Source organism: Anser cygnoides, chromosome 1, assembly GCF_040182565.1.
Source record: "Anser cygnoides isolate HZ-2024a breed goose chromosome 1, Taihu_goose_T2T_genome, whole genome shotgun sequence".
Lineage (NCBI taxonomy): Eukaryota > Metazoa > Chordata > Aves > Anseriformes > Anatidae > Anser > Anser cygnoides.
The window spans coordinates 39618882-39635457 of NC_089873.1; positions in this window are offsets into that span (position 1 = coordinate 39618882).

The following is a 16576-nucleotide window of genomic DNA, read 5'->3' on the forward strand; positions in this document are numbered from 1 at the left end:
TGTTTTAAGGAACTAAATGTTCAGAACTTTCCTGAATTGTTCTCAGAATTCAGGTCTAAGCTCCTAACAAAACATAGACAGAATGAAATTTGCAGCAAGGGGCTTATCTCTGGATTCAGAGCCTTAGAGTTATCTTTTTAGTGACTGAACATTTACTGTATAGATTCTGGCCCAAGCACCTGTGCTCTGGTAATGGATATCTGCCTCACCTTTTCCCCACTGTAAAGAAATCCCACATTTTTCTCCTTAGCCTTTTTCTAAATGTTGCTCTACGAGAGTTTCATGGATGAACAAAATGTCCTCTAACCTTATACCTGCACCCAGGAGAGTTTCCATATCTTTATATTCCAGAGTCATACTTCATTCATACCGTCTCTTCAATGCTAAGACTACAGAAGACTTTGTCCTACAATAGCCTACGTTATGTGAACGTATATTTGGATGAACTCCAGGTACTCTTATGTAATAATACATGCTGCTGATGAATAATAAGATGAAAGAGAAATATGAACACTTACAAAAATGCTGCAAAGTGTCTATGCAGCAATTTCCTATTAGTCATTTTGCACCCTTTTCTAATACTGCAGAAACAGGATAGGCCAAAGTCAACCATAGTAAAAAGGAACCTATTTTTTACAAGTAAAAACAGCAGAATATGATTGGCAACATTCAAAACTTGTGCAATATCAATGGTATTGGACAAAATAAATCAAGTCTTCATCCTTTTCCTTCCAGAAGAAAAGACAACATCTCTTGAAGTCATCAAGAAATAGGATTGTGTGACTTGGTACCAGATTCACAATGAAATATAATTACAAAACAATTAAGCAACATAGAATTTTATTACTGATGTCAGCAGTGTAAGATATCTTTAGATCCTGACTTCCCAATTAAACTTCCATTCATTTTTTTTTCTGTATTGTACCTTACCAAGACTTTCCCCTTTGCTAATCTTTTAAAATCCTACATCCCCTCAAATTATAATAGGAATAGGGAAAAGAAGCCTCTCTCATACACAAAAAGCCCTCATCTCTGGTTCTCCCAGATTATTCCCCTTTCTGTGCTGTTCTGTAGCTCCTTGGGAACTGTCTTTATGTTAGTGCACTTCATGGTCAATTCAAATCTGTACATTAAAATCTGTACAAACACTTTTTTCAATATTTATTCGTTTCCTATCAATGATAATGATCACTAACACTTGCAAAGGCTTGCAAGGCTTTCATCAGGCTTGCAAGGCTTTCATCAGGCTTGCAAAAGTATTGATCCATTCTCTAAAACGAAGTCAGTATTCAATATTTTGCATACTTTTAAGGGCATTCTTTTTCTTAATGGCAAGTTTTCATATGCTTGATTTTAAAGACACATAACATATGTGAGGATTCAGTTGTGTTTTGCACACTCCAACTACCTTCTGAAAAACTTGCCTGCAGCATCCTCTTCTCAATCTCTTGCTTTCATACATTTTTTATTAGTGTTGTAATCTAAATATAAAATGAGTATACCGTTCACCTAGGCTAATCAGATCTGACTACATCTGAATGATATTTGGGATTTTGCCCTGCATGAGGACATTCATCACCTCCCTGAGGACATAATTTTAGTGTTGAAGTTTATGATCAGGAAGACTAATCAGTCTTGTGAGGCACACTTCAGGATTTCATTATTATGAGATTAATTTTTTTTTTCTCCAAGTGTTGAAAGAAACTGGAAGTACACCTCACTGTTTTATAAACATGTGATGGATAATTTCAAGTATTTGCTTTTCCTTATTCTACTTTAGGGACCAGGACTGTGTTCTTAGCTAAGAAAGAAGAAAAATAAAAAATATTTTATGAAGTGTATAGAGTGCTCCAGGCTGTTTAATTGCTTGTGTGACACCTATGAGGTGAGAGCACAAGCCCACAAAACTTCACAATGGTAGCTTAGAAAAATTCTTCAACAACAGATGAAGTGTGATGGTCTCTTGCCTCACTCCTCTCTCAGATGACCTACACTGAAAAATATTTGAAAAAAATCAAATTCTTTTCAAGTTTCCTGAAGTCCAGAGACTTTGTCCATGCAACACTCTCAGATACATTTTCTAAAAGAGTAAGCAAACTGTGTGTATTTTGTTCCTGTGCTCTGGAAGCAGACATGAGAGTTACAGTGATTTGGTCTTGAGTTATTTTCCTAACAAATTTATTTTCCTTTGTTACCCAAAATTCCCTGTTGTTTTGATCCACCATGTCCAATGAAAAATATACCTACAGAGAGACTATTGCTGAAGATCTGGTGGGTAAAGGGCCTGAAGTAACAACACATTTTTACATGCTAGGATTTTAATGGATTTTAAGTGTAGAAATGCCCCAGGGCAGCAAAGTCCTGAAGTTCATACTGGATTTTAACCAAATGTCTGTTACCGCTGCTTAGCATAGTACATAACTATACTCTGAAGCTTCATATTGGAACAGTTCCTAACAGCGATATGGTTGACGTGTTTGAAGTTGAGTCTGGTTATGTGCTTTGCAAATCTCACTGACTTATCTTTTGGGAAAAATAAATAAAATATTATTTCAGTATACCACCTGAAGCATCACTGGCAAAGAAAAATAAGAAATTTAGCATATGTGAAAAGGGTGGTGTTTACTGAGGGAAGAGAACGTACAGAAAGCCTAAAGATTATTGTTAATTCACTTGCATTACCTTAGAAAGTCAGAGCCCTAGCCAGGGACCATGGCTGTAGACCACTGAGCAGAAAGATAGTCTCTCGTCCAGAAAGCTTACTGCAAAAGAATGACAAAAGTGATAGAGATAACCAAAGGCTAGAAAATATTACAGAAGGTGGTAAGAAGTGAAACAAATCTCTGTCTGCTAAGCAGTTATGTTTACAGCACTCCAACATCTGTCCACTTTTTTGCAGACATCAGCAAGTGCAAGTTTTGAAGAGAGATGTAAAAGATAACAGATGAAGTGGTTTTGCAAGTTTTACAAGGGAATTCTTCCCAAAAGCTTAAGACAGCATCACTTGACAAATTTTGATTAGAAACATTAACAACTCAAAAAGCACTTTGCAGTGAAATTATGTTGGATGACCACCAGAGACTGTGGCTTCCTTCCCTGGTTAACTTTTAAAATGCTAATAGCTAGTACTATACAAGACTTAATTTCTTTGCAGTCATTTGGGGAACCATCAGAGAAGAAGACAAGTTATAATATCCACTTACTGGATAATTTTTGCCTGTTTTCCTGAATATTTCAGTAATTTCCTTAATGTTTTCATCATTTGATCGTTTTTATTTGTTTCCTCTGTAGTCTCAAGTGAAAAATTGGAACTTCTACTTAACTGGTAATCAAGTAAGTAATCTAGCATCTCTTTTGTTTTCAGTATTTTTAAGTGTAAGTCAACATCAGGCCTATTGTATGAGAATTTGAAAAAGTTGTCTATAAAACTTGTGCTCTTCACTTCTCAAGTAATTCAGCTAGAAAAAATTGTTTGCTGCTGTGCCTGCTAATACAATTTGAAGTCATTGGCTGAAAGCAAACAGCTGAAGTTGACTTGTTCAAGATTTCAAATGAAATACAGTAAAAAATAGCACTTTTTTTTTAGTTCCAGGAATACTTACAATTGTTTTCTTCATACATATTTGTGAATTACAAACTGGAATCTTATTTAGAAAAATAATAATAATAATAATTGCAGACATCCCTCTTTGAATCATCTCTGTGTTTATGCTATTAAATACAGCTAGACAGGTTTTTCTTTGACACTTATAATATACAAACATTGCACATCAGCTCCATACTCCATTTTTTGAAATGTTTTCTTGTTTTACAGATTGTACTTACAAAGTTATGCCAGTAGAAGTTGCTTTTGCCAAAGCGCTTAATCCTCTCAGGACTTAGCATAAAAGTCACTTGAAGAAAAAAGAGCTTAATAGCTCTTTTAGAGCTCTCCCTTACATTTACGTTTTTAAAGACATTGAATAAGCACAGGTTCCTCTATTGAAAAATGTTGCGTAAAATTTGTTGTCAGAAATGCTGCCTAGCGGGTCTCCTGGTTTGACCCTCAGTCTGATGTGCACGGTTTGTGGTGTCACGTCCAGCTGCTCTATTTGATACACCGTGATTCATGTGTGTATAAACATAAAGTTTGAAAAGACCAGGGCTTATTCTGAAATGTTCAGTTGGATTTGGCTTCAATAAGAAAGATGGAGAAAAAAAAATCAAGAGTATCAAGAATTGGCACAAGAAGAAGTGCATATGCAAAATTACAAGTATAATTTAAAAGCCAGATTTAAGCTCTTTTGAGCAGAAAAGCAGTTTAATCTGGTAGAGTCTTGATCACATAATGGCAACTAACTCAAAATACTCACTCACTCCTAAGGATTACTGTAGAGGAAGTGATTCCTGGCCAAGGGATCTTAGAGTGGGTGAGATTTTATCACCATTAGTGCAGATTATCCTCAGTAAGAACAGCAGAATTTAGCCAAATACTAAGAAACTATCCAGTGTTTTCTTAGCAAAGTGTGGTATTTCTGAAAGAAAAGAAAGAAGAAGAAAAAAAGAAAATAAAAAAGAAAGAAAAGAAAGAAAAAGGAAACTTTGTAACTTTTTGGTGATACTAATCCCCATCCCTACCCCAACTTTTAAAGTGCATGGAAAGATGGAACACAGGCTGACAGAAAAGACTTACAAGCTCCAACAGGAAGCTGAGTGAAGCAGAGAAAGAAAAGCAAGGCAATTTCCATTGACTGATCACCATAGTCTAATTAGAGCAACTGCATTGTATCCACTTTCCTCACCTAACAGTCACTGAGCAGTAACGACATAAAAGAAATCACCAAGAGGGTAGGAAAGTAACGCACAGTGGAAAGTTCCATGAAGCGTTCCCACAGCGGATGGGTTTACAGGGATGCTCAGAAATGAACATTTCGTGTGTATTTTGCCATAAATACATCCCTCAGGAGCTTTACATTACATTCAAGGATGTCTGTGTTGAATGACTTTGACAGTAATAAACTGCTTAGTAGTTTTATATTTAACATGGCAAATAATTTCCAAAGTACTTTTTGGGCACTGATGCAAAAGTATAGCCAGCTTTTGAATTGCCTCACTAATGTGCAGCTCTTACAGTGTATAATGCCAGTAAACCTGTTATTCTGAAGTCAAGTCTTTGTTGTGTCTCACTTCAATCGCACAGGAAGGTTGTGTTGTTTTTCGAGACTCAGTTGCTTGGAATAAGAGACAGTGAGTCCCTCGGTCATGCATTACATTTCTACAAGTGAAGAACCTCACCCTTGCTGTGTCTTACAGCTCCAGTTTGGTGTCCAAATAAATACCATATTTTATTTTTCTAATAAAATAGTTTGCCACTGTTTTTCATAGTGATAGGAAGCAATGTATTTAGAGAGAAATGTATAGGTGTTAAACCACAGACAAAGACAAAACCGTAGCACTTGGGTGACAGTAAGCTGGTGGGTTAGCTATGCCTCCTTGTCCAGTGGAGAGCATACGCCTTACATTTCTATATGACAGTCTTTTTTTTCTACACATGCCCTTTTATTTCCCCCATTTTTGTGTAACCCATGGTGTCTTTTGTTTGAGTTGACGCTGCTTGCCTGTGAAAAGCACTGGTTTTAGGCACAGATCAAGCATTTTGCTACGTATGGCATCACTTGCAGGGAGCAGTAGGACAGTCCCAGCCTTAACCCTTTTCCTTCTCTGTATCCTCATGAGCAGCTGGGCAGCTGCAAACGTGGGCAGAGTAAATCGCCTTTTTTCTTCCACCAGCAAGGAGACATGTAAACTCTCCATGGCTCTGCCCCTGCTATCTTATTCAGCTCATTTCCATTCCCCTTTGGAGCAACAAACAGTGAAGGTGTGTAGATTTCTGGGCTACTCTGGGCAGCGTGGAGAAAGATATTACAAGCCAGTGCTTGCCTTTTTATGCTGTTAATTACATTTTGGCTTCCTCTCATTTTCCATTTTGTCTGTCTCCAGAGACTTCCACTTGTGATTAGTTTTGGCCAGTGGTTTAACTGTGTCTGCCTATATAGAGGTAGCCTACAGCCACACTTTATAAAGAAGTGGAGTTCAGATAGCAGCAGCTTGGTATGTCTTCAAGTTGCAGTGCCATACAGTAAAACAGCTTTTACAACCATGTTAAGTATACAGGATTTAATTTTGAAGGAAAGATTTCTGTTTCTACATGGCATCTGTTTCTTGCTATTTTGGTCTTAATATCAGTTCACAGTAACTTTCTATATTGATTTGCATTCATACAAAATTAATTTACTGTATTTATAGGATAAGAATTTATTGATTAATTTTATCGTATGTAGTACTAGGCATTTACTAATAAGCAAGATCAGATTATCTTAATCTTAATTCATTGTACTGGGATAACTATATGAAGATTTACACACTTTAACATGGATTTTTTAATTATGTATGCATTAAATATATGAAGACACATTTTGTGGACAAGTCTTCCATACATATATACAAAAGATAGTCATTGACATAGGTACATATTTTTAATTGTTACATAAAGATATCAACAATTTCTTATTTAGCTGTTAGATTAAAAATAATAATAATAATAATAATAACTCTGTAAACAGGAATCATCACTTTGTCAATTGTTGGGTCATTTTCCAACAAAGCCAGGAAAAACCTGTCTGTATATAAGGAAGTATTTTATTTATCACATCTACCGGCAGAAAACCTTTTACTAATTAAGGGAATAAAATGTAGCAGTAGGGTCAGACCACCTATACAGGCTGATCTCTATTGCTTGGTAAATAACCAAGTTTTTTAATATGACCAAATACAAGGATAGAGATACCTAGGAATGAAGACAGTGAACCAAATTCAGAGGGGGGATAGATAGTATTCTACAATGCAGCGTGACTGGAAAGCTTTTCAAATCATGATTATTAACTACCGTCTGTTTCCAATATGGTTCTAGACAGAGAATATAATCCTTGAATAGAGGGATGTATAACAATATCAAGAGTGGTAATTACTTCGTAATAGGGTATTAATGAGATCATTGCTGAAACATTCTGTTATCTGCACTTCTAAACGGATATTGGTAGCAGGGACTCAGAAAGGAGCTATAACAGCTAGTGGTCTGGAAACAATTATTTCGTAGTGAAAGAGGTGTCAAAATTTCTATTTGTTTAGTTAATAAATAGAGTGACTGGATCATATTCCACCAGTAGCCATGTGGAAAAAGATATTTTTGATAACAAATTGATTTTTAGCACAGCAGAAGAAGACATAATAAGACCCAGAAGAGATATTTAAAACAGTGAATAGAGTTTCTAGCCCTCTTGTGTATTGATAGACAGAAATCAGGCCTCTCATAGTCTCTATTTCCCACTGATGAGTTCTCAGCTCATAACAAGATTTGACATGTTCTCTATTGTATCCTGTTGTAATTGTTTGCAGTTTGTGTTGCTGAATCTTCTGTCTAGTTCCCCAGTCCTTAAGGTAATGTAGCTCTTTTCATTGGATATCCTGAGACTTCTCAGTTTTGTAAATTTCCCAATATTGTACTATCAGCAAGTTTCAATCCCATTTCTCTTAAGGCGATCAATGAAAAGATTTCTCCTAATACAGCTTCTTAAGAATCAGTCCCAAGTAACTTCCCCTCAGCCCAATGGTTGCTTTTTCAATCTTGCCCTAAATCCTTTACCTTGGTCATCTTACAGTTGCACTCTTAAACTCTACTTTCTCCAAGCAAGTACGTAATTTTCTTTTCAGCAGCATGAGTCCATTGTAGAAGGACAGACAGAATATATCCCCTTCATTTCCTTTCTCTAGAAAATGAAGTCATACTATTTAAAGTGGGGGTAAAAAAAAGATCAGGATCAAGTTAGTTTGGCACATCTTGCTTTGGTAAACCAATATTCCACTTCCCTTTTATCTGTAGCCTTAGTGGTCTTTTACTTCAAAACCTGTTTTAAAGCTACACGTACTACTGAGCCAGACTCACAAGTCTGCAGTTGCTTACATTGGTTTCTTCTCCTTACAGAAATACATGCAAGATGCTTGTCTTCAAATCTAGAACAATCACTAACTCAATAGGCTTGATTTTAAATAGTTGCTATTGGACTTGTATTTTGGTGCAAATTCTTAAAGAAGTTGGCCACTGTTGAGTCTGTTACACCTTGTTAGAATCACCTTAATTTCATTTCACTTCTCTTATAGTTATTTCCATTACCTCATTCCCATTTACACTTCAGTTTTCTCCTAAATTTTCAACTTGCCATAGAGCAGAGCAAATGATTCTTTTCTTTTGTGCTAATAGCTGTGGTTTCTTTAACCTCTTTACCATTCATCTTCTTATTTTACTTCTGCGGCTTCTATCTTCATTCCTAGGTATCTATCCTTCTGTTTGCGGCATCAATGCAGTGATGAATTGCTGCAGAGTAATCATCATTAACCTGTAGTTTGTCAGCTGCTTCACTGTGGCTGTCTATGCGCATAGCTAAAAGGGCTTTAAAAAAAAAAAAAACTAGAATTTTAAATTTTACTGCTTGCCTCTCAGTTATTGGCTAATATACTCCCCAGGCATATGTTTTTTGTACTTAGACAGAACCACTTACCTGAGTGAAACCATGGCTCTTTCAATGTCAAAGGCAAGACTCAATTCCATGACTGGATTTTACCCTCTGGATTATATTTTCAAAGTATACATTTCAACAGTATAAAACGTCCTCTGAGCCCAATGCCAACATCCCCAGCACCACACATGGTAGGACATTTTTGCATTGGCATGAAAATCCTGGCACCTCCCTTCCTGTGGTTTTGCTTTTTCTGTACATAGGCATTTAGATTTAAATTCTAGGAGAAAATGGTACTTATATATCTATCTATATAACATCTACATCACTACTGTTGCAATACAAATAACACTGTTAATAAATAACAATAAGATTATGCTTGTTTTATGGTTTGTTTGGTTTTTTTTTCATTGTCGTTATGTTAACCCTAACTGACTCAGTATTGATTTTACCTTTCATAAATGATTTTATATCTTAAAGTCCTTAGTTGTGTGGACCACTATTATAGCAAAGTAGTTTTTGATCCTCTTCATAATGGTTATGTTCTCAATACCAGCAACCTTTCTGGCACTCTCACCAAAGTACTCATGATGTATTTACCATCGTGTGGTGAGTATTACGCATTTAGAATCTGTTTTTCTCCATTATATATCATATGTCTCTAAAAGCACCAGAAAATACATGCCATATAAACAGAATATTTCTCATGGCTATTGTATTGCTTCTATAACATGGTTTTTTCCTTGATAGATTGTTTCTTTTCACTGTAGACTGAAGTGCTCTTTTTTATCAGAATCCACTGTTGATTTGCCTGGATAGAGACCCATATTTACGAAAAATTCCCACTGACTTGGCTCACCTAGCAGGAAGCTAGAAAAGAAAATCTTTCCCCACCACATTAAAAATGCAGTAATGCAAGAAATATTCAAAATGATCATTAAATGAAATTCAGAGAGGAAAATATACAGGATTTAGCACAAGTATCATGTAAAGACTGCTCCAGAGAATCAGGGGTGATGGGCCAGTGCTCTTTCCCTGGTCATTTTTTTATAGAATCTTTCTAGTTAGTGACAGCTATACACATTTTACAAAAAGTTATGTTTTAAGTCTATCAGAATGATTATATTTTCATAAATATAAATTCAATCACAGATAACAGTTTCTTTAAGAAAATCAGTATTTAAAAATTATTCTAAAATAGCCTCCTTCAGTAAAATACCTGAACAAAACTAGAATTAAAAAGTACAAGGTCTTTTGGCATAGATGGAGCAGATGTACAGGAACAGAGGGAAATGAGCTACTGGGCTTTTGAGAAAATGTATCCCTTGCAAGCATATATAGTCCTCACCACAGATGAATAATAGAAAGGTTTCTTTAACAGATAATCTTTGGCTCCTATATGTAAAAATGTTTTCATTTGTCACATATTACATTTTTTGAGCATGAATATATGGAAAAGTTTAGATGAGAAATGTAAAGAGTGAAACTAGAAATCAAAATATTCAAGGATTACCTCCCCAAGCTCAGGAGTAATGCTTCTCAACAAAGAGGAAGTCAGGCAAAAATGCCAGGAGGCCTGCATGGATGAACAAGGAGCTCCTGCCAAACTCATACACAGAAAGGAAGCCTACAGAGGGTGGAAGCAAGGACAGGGAACTGGATGAACACAGAGAAACTGTCCAAGCAGCCAGGGATCAGGTTAGAAAAGCTAAACCTCTGACAGAATTTAATCTGGCCAGAGATGTCAAGGGCAATAATAAAGGCTTCTGTAAGTACACCAGTGGTAAAAGGAAGACTAGGGAAAATGTGGGCCCTCTCCTGAAAGAAACAGGAGACCTGGTTACGTGGGATATGGACAAGGCTGTGGTACTCAATAACTTTTTTGCCTCAGTCTTCACTGACAAGTGCTTTAGCCACGCCACCCAAGTTGCAGAAAACAAAGGCAGGGACTGGGAGAATGAACTGCCCACTGTAGGAAAAGATCAGGTTCAAGACCATCTAAGGAACCTGAAGATAATCAAGTCATGGGAACTGAAGAGATGCATCTGAAGGTCGCGAGGGAACTGGTGAATGAAGTTGCTAACCCTCTATCCATCATATCTGAGAAATCATAGCAGTCCGATGAAGTTCCCACTGACTAGAAAAGGGGAAATATAACATACATTTTTAAAGGGAAAAAAAAGTAATCACAGAATCACAGAATGGTTTGGGTGGGAAGGGACCTCAAAGACCACCCAGTTCCAACCCCCTGCCACAGGCAGGGACACCTCCCACCAGACCAGGGTGACCAAGGCCCCATCCAGACTGGCCTTGAACATTTCCAGGGATGGGGCATTCACAGCTTCTCAGGGCAGCCTGTGCCAGTGCCTCACCACCCTCTGAGTGAAGAATTTCCTCCTTATATCTAATCTAAACCTACCCTCTTTTGGCTTAAAGCCATTACTCCCTGTCCTTTGTCCTATCACTGCACTCCCTGACAAAAAGTCCCTCCCCAGCTTTCCTGCAGGCCCCTTTAGGTACTGGCAGGCCACTGTAAGGTCTCAGTGGAGCCTTGTCTTCTCCAGGCTGAAGAACCCCAACTCCCTCAGCCTGTCTTCATAGAAGAGGTACTCCAGCCCTCTGATCATCCTCATGGCCCTCCTCTGAACTCGTTCTAACACGTACATGTCCTTCCTGTGCTGGGTGTCCCAGAACTGAAAGCAGTGCTCTAGGTGGGGTCTCACAAGACCAGATTAGAGGAGGAGAACCACCTCTCTTGACATGCTGGCCCCAATGCTTTTGGTCTTTAAGGTCCCTTTCACCCCACACTATTCTGATTCTATGAAATCTGGTCCTTTACAACAAAAAAATAAAAATCATAAATGGAATTTAAATAGATGTCTTCCACGAGTGGGCTGCTCATATTTTCCCCCTCACTGTGGTGTTTTTGCATACAGTTACTCTGTATGATATCCAACTTTAAAATGCCAAAGAACAGTCATACACTACATTTGTTTTCATTTGGTGGACAACCTATGCCAGAGCTCCTTGATCAAACACCATGCAACAGTCACACAAAATCCTATTAAACAGAACAGAAAAAAAACTTTGCTATCAACACTCACACTTACTGTAAATATTATCTTCTTACTCAACTGATCTGCTTCCTCTCTGATTATTAGGCTTGTATCTACTGACTTTCTTGACACAATAACCTTTGCTTAACTTTATTTCTATAAGCCCAACAGAACCATTACTAAAAAGTGGTTATGAGTAGATTTACTCCCATGTGTGCAAACTGCAGAGTTGTTTGCTAATTCTAATCAGACTTTTTTTCAACCCTACTGAAGAAAACAGAATTACATGCAAATCACCAAGAGCATAGCTTACCCTCCACAAACTTTGGCGAGAAAATGTAGTTAGGAAAAATCTCATTTTCATTACTTGCTCTCACAAGGTATTTGCAGCACTGGCAGTTTACACAACACATTTTTTTTTTCTCTATAAACTGAGCTCTTTCATTTTTTTATTGTTGAGACTCAGGAAACATGGAATGTTATGATACCAGATTTATTAATTTTTTCAGATGAAAACTAGGCTTTAACTGTTCTTGAAAATCCATTCTCAATTCCACGGTTCGTGAAACACAAACTGCCCCACCATGAGAGCAGTGCCTTCATGTATACCTGACCTACTCCAGTTTCCTGCCCTATCTTCACAGCTCAAAGAGAATTACGGAAGATAAGTTCTGATACAGTCAAGTGGCTACAGGGTACTGAAAGCAACATTAAATAAATGAACTATTGTTAGCTATCAGTTTGACTCTCTGCCAACCTGCTAAATGAATCACTTTGAAAAATTAAACAAAAAGAGGTTTAATTTGACATGACTGTTGTTTGACTTTCCGCTTCTTTGTTTTAGTAGGGACCCAATGCTGTTTCCATGCCATGCCAGACAGAGAATAAGCACCACATATCTGTCCATTGCCAATCCATAACTAATGCATTAAACCCTTTTATTTTTCACTTGCATTGTTTACTATTAGAAATGTGTAGTGCAGACCTGTACGTATACATTAAAGCCCCTAGCTATTTCACAAATAAAACTGCTCTATCCTCTTAAAATATTTAGCTGTTTTTCTTTGCTCTTTATGTAGTAAATAAGCCTGGAGGGATACTGAACACAGATACCTAAATAACTTCAGTTCATTCAGCACTTTATATGTGCCCTGCAATCTGTTGGAAAAGGCGAAGGGCAGAGGAGGCAGGGCTGCAGTAATAAAACTTTTTATACAGTGAATTTATTTGGCTTTGTTGTATAAAACATTAATGTTGACGTAAATCATCAGTTTGGCAAGTAAAGTTAGCAAGCGGCCTGCTGCCTGACCATTTACAGTTCTGTGTTTCTCCTCTTCAATAGGTTTCTTTTCTTTATAATAGTGCTAATAAACACCCTGGGCCAAATTTTCCACCCTGTTACAGCATGCAACCACATTGGCATTAATTCGGTAACAATGGTGTAACCGAGGCAGAAGAATTTGCCCTTCACATTTACAGGCTGCCTTTCATCCGAGGATGTCAAAGAACAAGTCTGACCAAAATCAAGTTCCAAGATCTAAATGCTCCCAAACTTTGCGAATGTGCAAAGCCAGCCGTTGCAGCCAGATCCATTTCTGATCCACATTTAAGGCACTTTTGTCTTGAACCAAGAGGTGCAAATTAGTAACAACACTCCCTACACAGAACAGCAACCTGACAGGAACACTGAGAATTATTAAAACCTGTTGTTTGTTTCAAAATCAGTTTCTAGTTTAAAGACATAATTGTGGTTCTAGAGGGCATAAAACCAAAGCAGTTCTGAATATTTTATTTTTTTTGCTTAGTGCAATCCGGGTTGCATCAGTAGTTTTGCATGAAAGAAAAAAATAACTATCTAAGGAACTTGAAAACTTTGTTCAAGCTGGCTGCAGAAAGAATTAAACAAAATAAGCTGTTACTGTCATACAGCAATGTTTCATATGTCCTAATCACAACAACAAGAAGTAATCTCATTTTCTTAAGTCAGTCAATCCATTTAGTGAATGTGATATCTTTCCTGCAGTATTGATAAACCGAAAAGAAAAAATTGAAAATGATCATCACTACAGAACTGAGGAGTAATTCATTTTAAAAGAACCCGCAGTAGGGGTCACCTACATTGAGGCCAAGTGGCTTCCTTCCACTGCAAGAGTTTCTTCAAAGAATGCCCTTACCTGCTTATGGACCCCAGCTCTGCCAGATACTCAACTCATATGGGCAGGCAGCCGGGCTCCTGTGGTGGCACCATAGCCTGGTTCAGCTTGTGATAATGGAAACAACACACACTGCTCTTCTGCTCTCCCCACAGAGGAAGCAAGGGGAGGTCATTGAAGCTTCCCGTGACTTTGTTCATGAGCAGACATGAAAAGCACAGGTCTGCAAGTTACTAGTAATAGTATTTATTTTTTAAAAAAAGAAAATAGTAGAGGTGAACACAGGCTAGGGAATGGCTTGGTAGAAGTAAACCTTGAACTGAATTTATTAACTTTAATTTTCCTCTTTGGTTTGTCAAAACTATCGGAGTGGGGAGAGGGAGAAAGAATGATTAAACAGAAAATTCACAGCTGGGAAATTAAAATACCCATGCCTTGGCATTGGGACATCACCCCCTCTCTACACAAAACTCAGCTGTGGGGCAGATTTAGATGAGAGCAAAACAACAATTCTAAGAGGTCTAAGGCTGCTGATGTTGTCCTAAAATATGACCAGAATGCTAATGGGGCAGAATCAGGCTCTGTTTCATGGACCTCCCACTGAGTTCATGCTTCACGTGCTGCACAAAAAGAAAAGTTTTGCATGTTAGGCTAAAATTAACTCTTCCTGTTCTCCCCTCAAAATGAAGAAAAGAGGCACTCCGCATGATGCTGCTGTGGGCCTGGGAATCCAATTCCCTCAGCTGCTGTCAACACAGCTGGCCAGACCATGAGGCACGGCACAACTCTCAACAGCAGCTGCTCTGCCATCCGTGTTGCACGTTGAGCAGTTCTTCCATCAAAAGGATTGCCCGTCATCAGGTTTCCTTCTCTCTAGATCGCCCCTCTGCAAGCTGTGGAAAAGCTGCATCGGAACTGACTTCCCTGGAATAAGGTTATATGGATTTCCATCTGAGGAATCCTTTTGAGAGACTGACCTCCACACTTAAGTCAATTTTAATTTAGGGATAGAAATGAATGGATGGTGAATGGTGTAAACATCAGACATGCTCCTCTCAGCATGAGTCACTAAAAACAAGCGATCTATCTACCCATAGTCTCTTCTATGTCTCAGATAGCTATTGCCTTATCAGTTCCATTTTACGTCCTGAAATTATTCATTGAAAACTTACCAACAGGCAACATCTTTTTTTTTTTTTTTTTTAATCTTCTATGGCCAAGAGTTTTATCAAATGTATCTGAACTGTAAGCTCTTAAACTCAAAATTGGCTACTTTCATGTTTTCTAAACGGTTTAGCATCTGAGAGCAAACAAAAAAGTCAACAATAGCCGTTTCATGTTTTAATGCACTTGACATACTAACTGTAGGTCCTCTGTTTTGAAAGAAGGGAGAGATTTATAAGATGTTTTAGAAGCAAGAACAGTATTTGCAAGTTACTGGACACAACATTTTTTTCCATTTTAATATATATGCATATAATTTTCAACAGTAATAATATAATTGTTAGTTGAAGTTTCACCCAAGAAAATATAGAACTATTGTAGTCACCTTTTAGAACATTTCTTGTAACAAAAGAAATATGTGTACACAGCTTCTAGGTCAACATCCATCAGAAGAAAGTCCTTGTGTATTTTTATAACAACTGCCCTTTCTTTCCATTGCATTCCCGCTTCCCCAAATCTCAGATTAGTATGTGCTAAAAAGCAGGGATCTTGTGGTGTTTGAGATTAGATTAATTAGTTTTGCAAAATCTAATTAACATGCACAGAAAAAGATATGTTACAAACTACCAACTTCTACTTTACTTTAAAAAGCAGTAATGAGACCTCAACAAAATCATACCAAAGAAACCCAAAACCCAAGAACACTTTGTTGGGAGTTTCTGAGCCCTAAGAGTGGCAAAGAATGAAAACATTACATTTGAGATTTCCACCGGCCATCATGAACCTATGCTTTGTTTATTCAAAAGAGAACAGACAACATATGCCTTACAACCGAGTCTGAAGACTAAAGAGAATCACCGTTCTCTCAGGGGCTCCATGCAAAAGCACACTTGATCTTCAAGATATGAAGACTGCAGTGTTCACTTCTGAGTCCACTTGCCTTACCCAGATTTGCCCCTCTCCCTAGCAAAATCTTTTCACTAAAAACCAATACATGCCAGAGAGCATGAGCAAAGTTGACTGTCTTTATTCCTTAAAGTTTCTAAAAAACAAAGTGTCAGGTTGCCATATGAAGAGGGAACTAAGGTAGCTCAGCAAAATGCCAAATGAAGTAAGGTAGATATGGCAAAAAGTTGCCTGTCCTATGTGTCACCAGTTATCTGTGCTTGCACAAGTCAAAACACAAGTTTTTAGAAAGATGAATATGTAGGAATGAAAAATCTGGTGGCTTTCTAACTGAAACTTAACTCATATTTCATGCTTGGAATTGGGAGACTTTCATAAAACCTCTTGTCTGGCCTTGGATGATTCTGAGGTATTTTTGTTGGGCCCTAAGCCCTATAAACTAGCCACCACTAACAGCTTCCTTCTGTGAGAGGTTCTGTTTCAAACTATAGCAAAACTCAAAGGTTAAGTCCAAAATAAATAGTTCCTGTAAAAGTAAATTGATAAATAGATCCCCTGTAATCACATAATTAGTGGTACAATGTGTTAACCACTTTTGTGAAAGCAATTTAAATGTTAACCATTCACATTGTCAAAAATATCATTGACCCAGTTGCTTAAAAACAATTGATGAAATGAATGCTGGTGTTTACCATGGTTATTAATGCTGGGGCAGATCTTGCCATGTGCAGACAGCACCAGACCC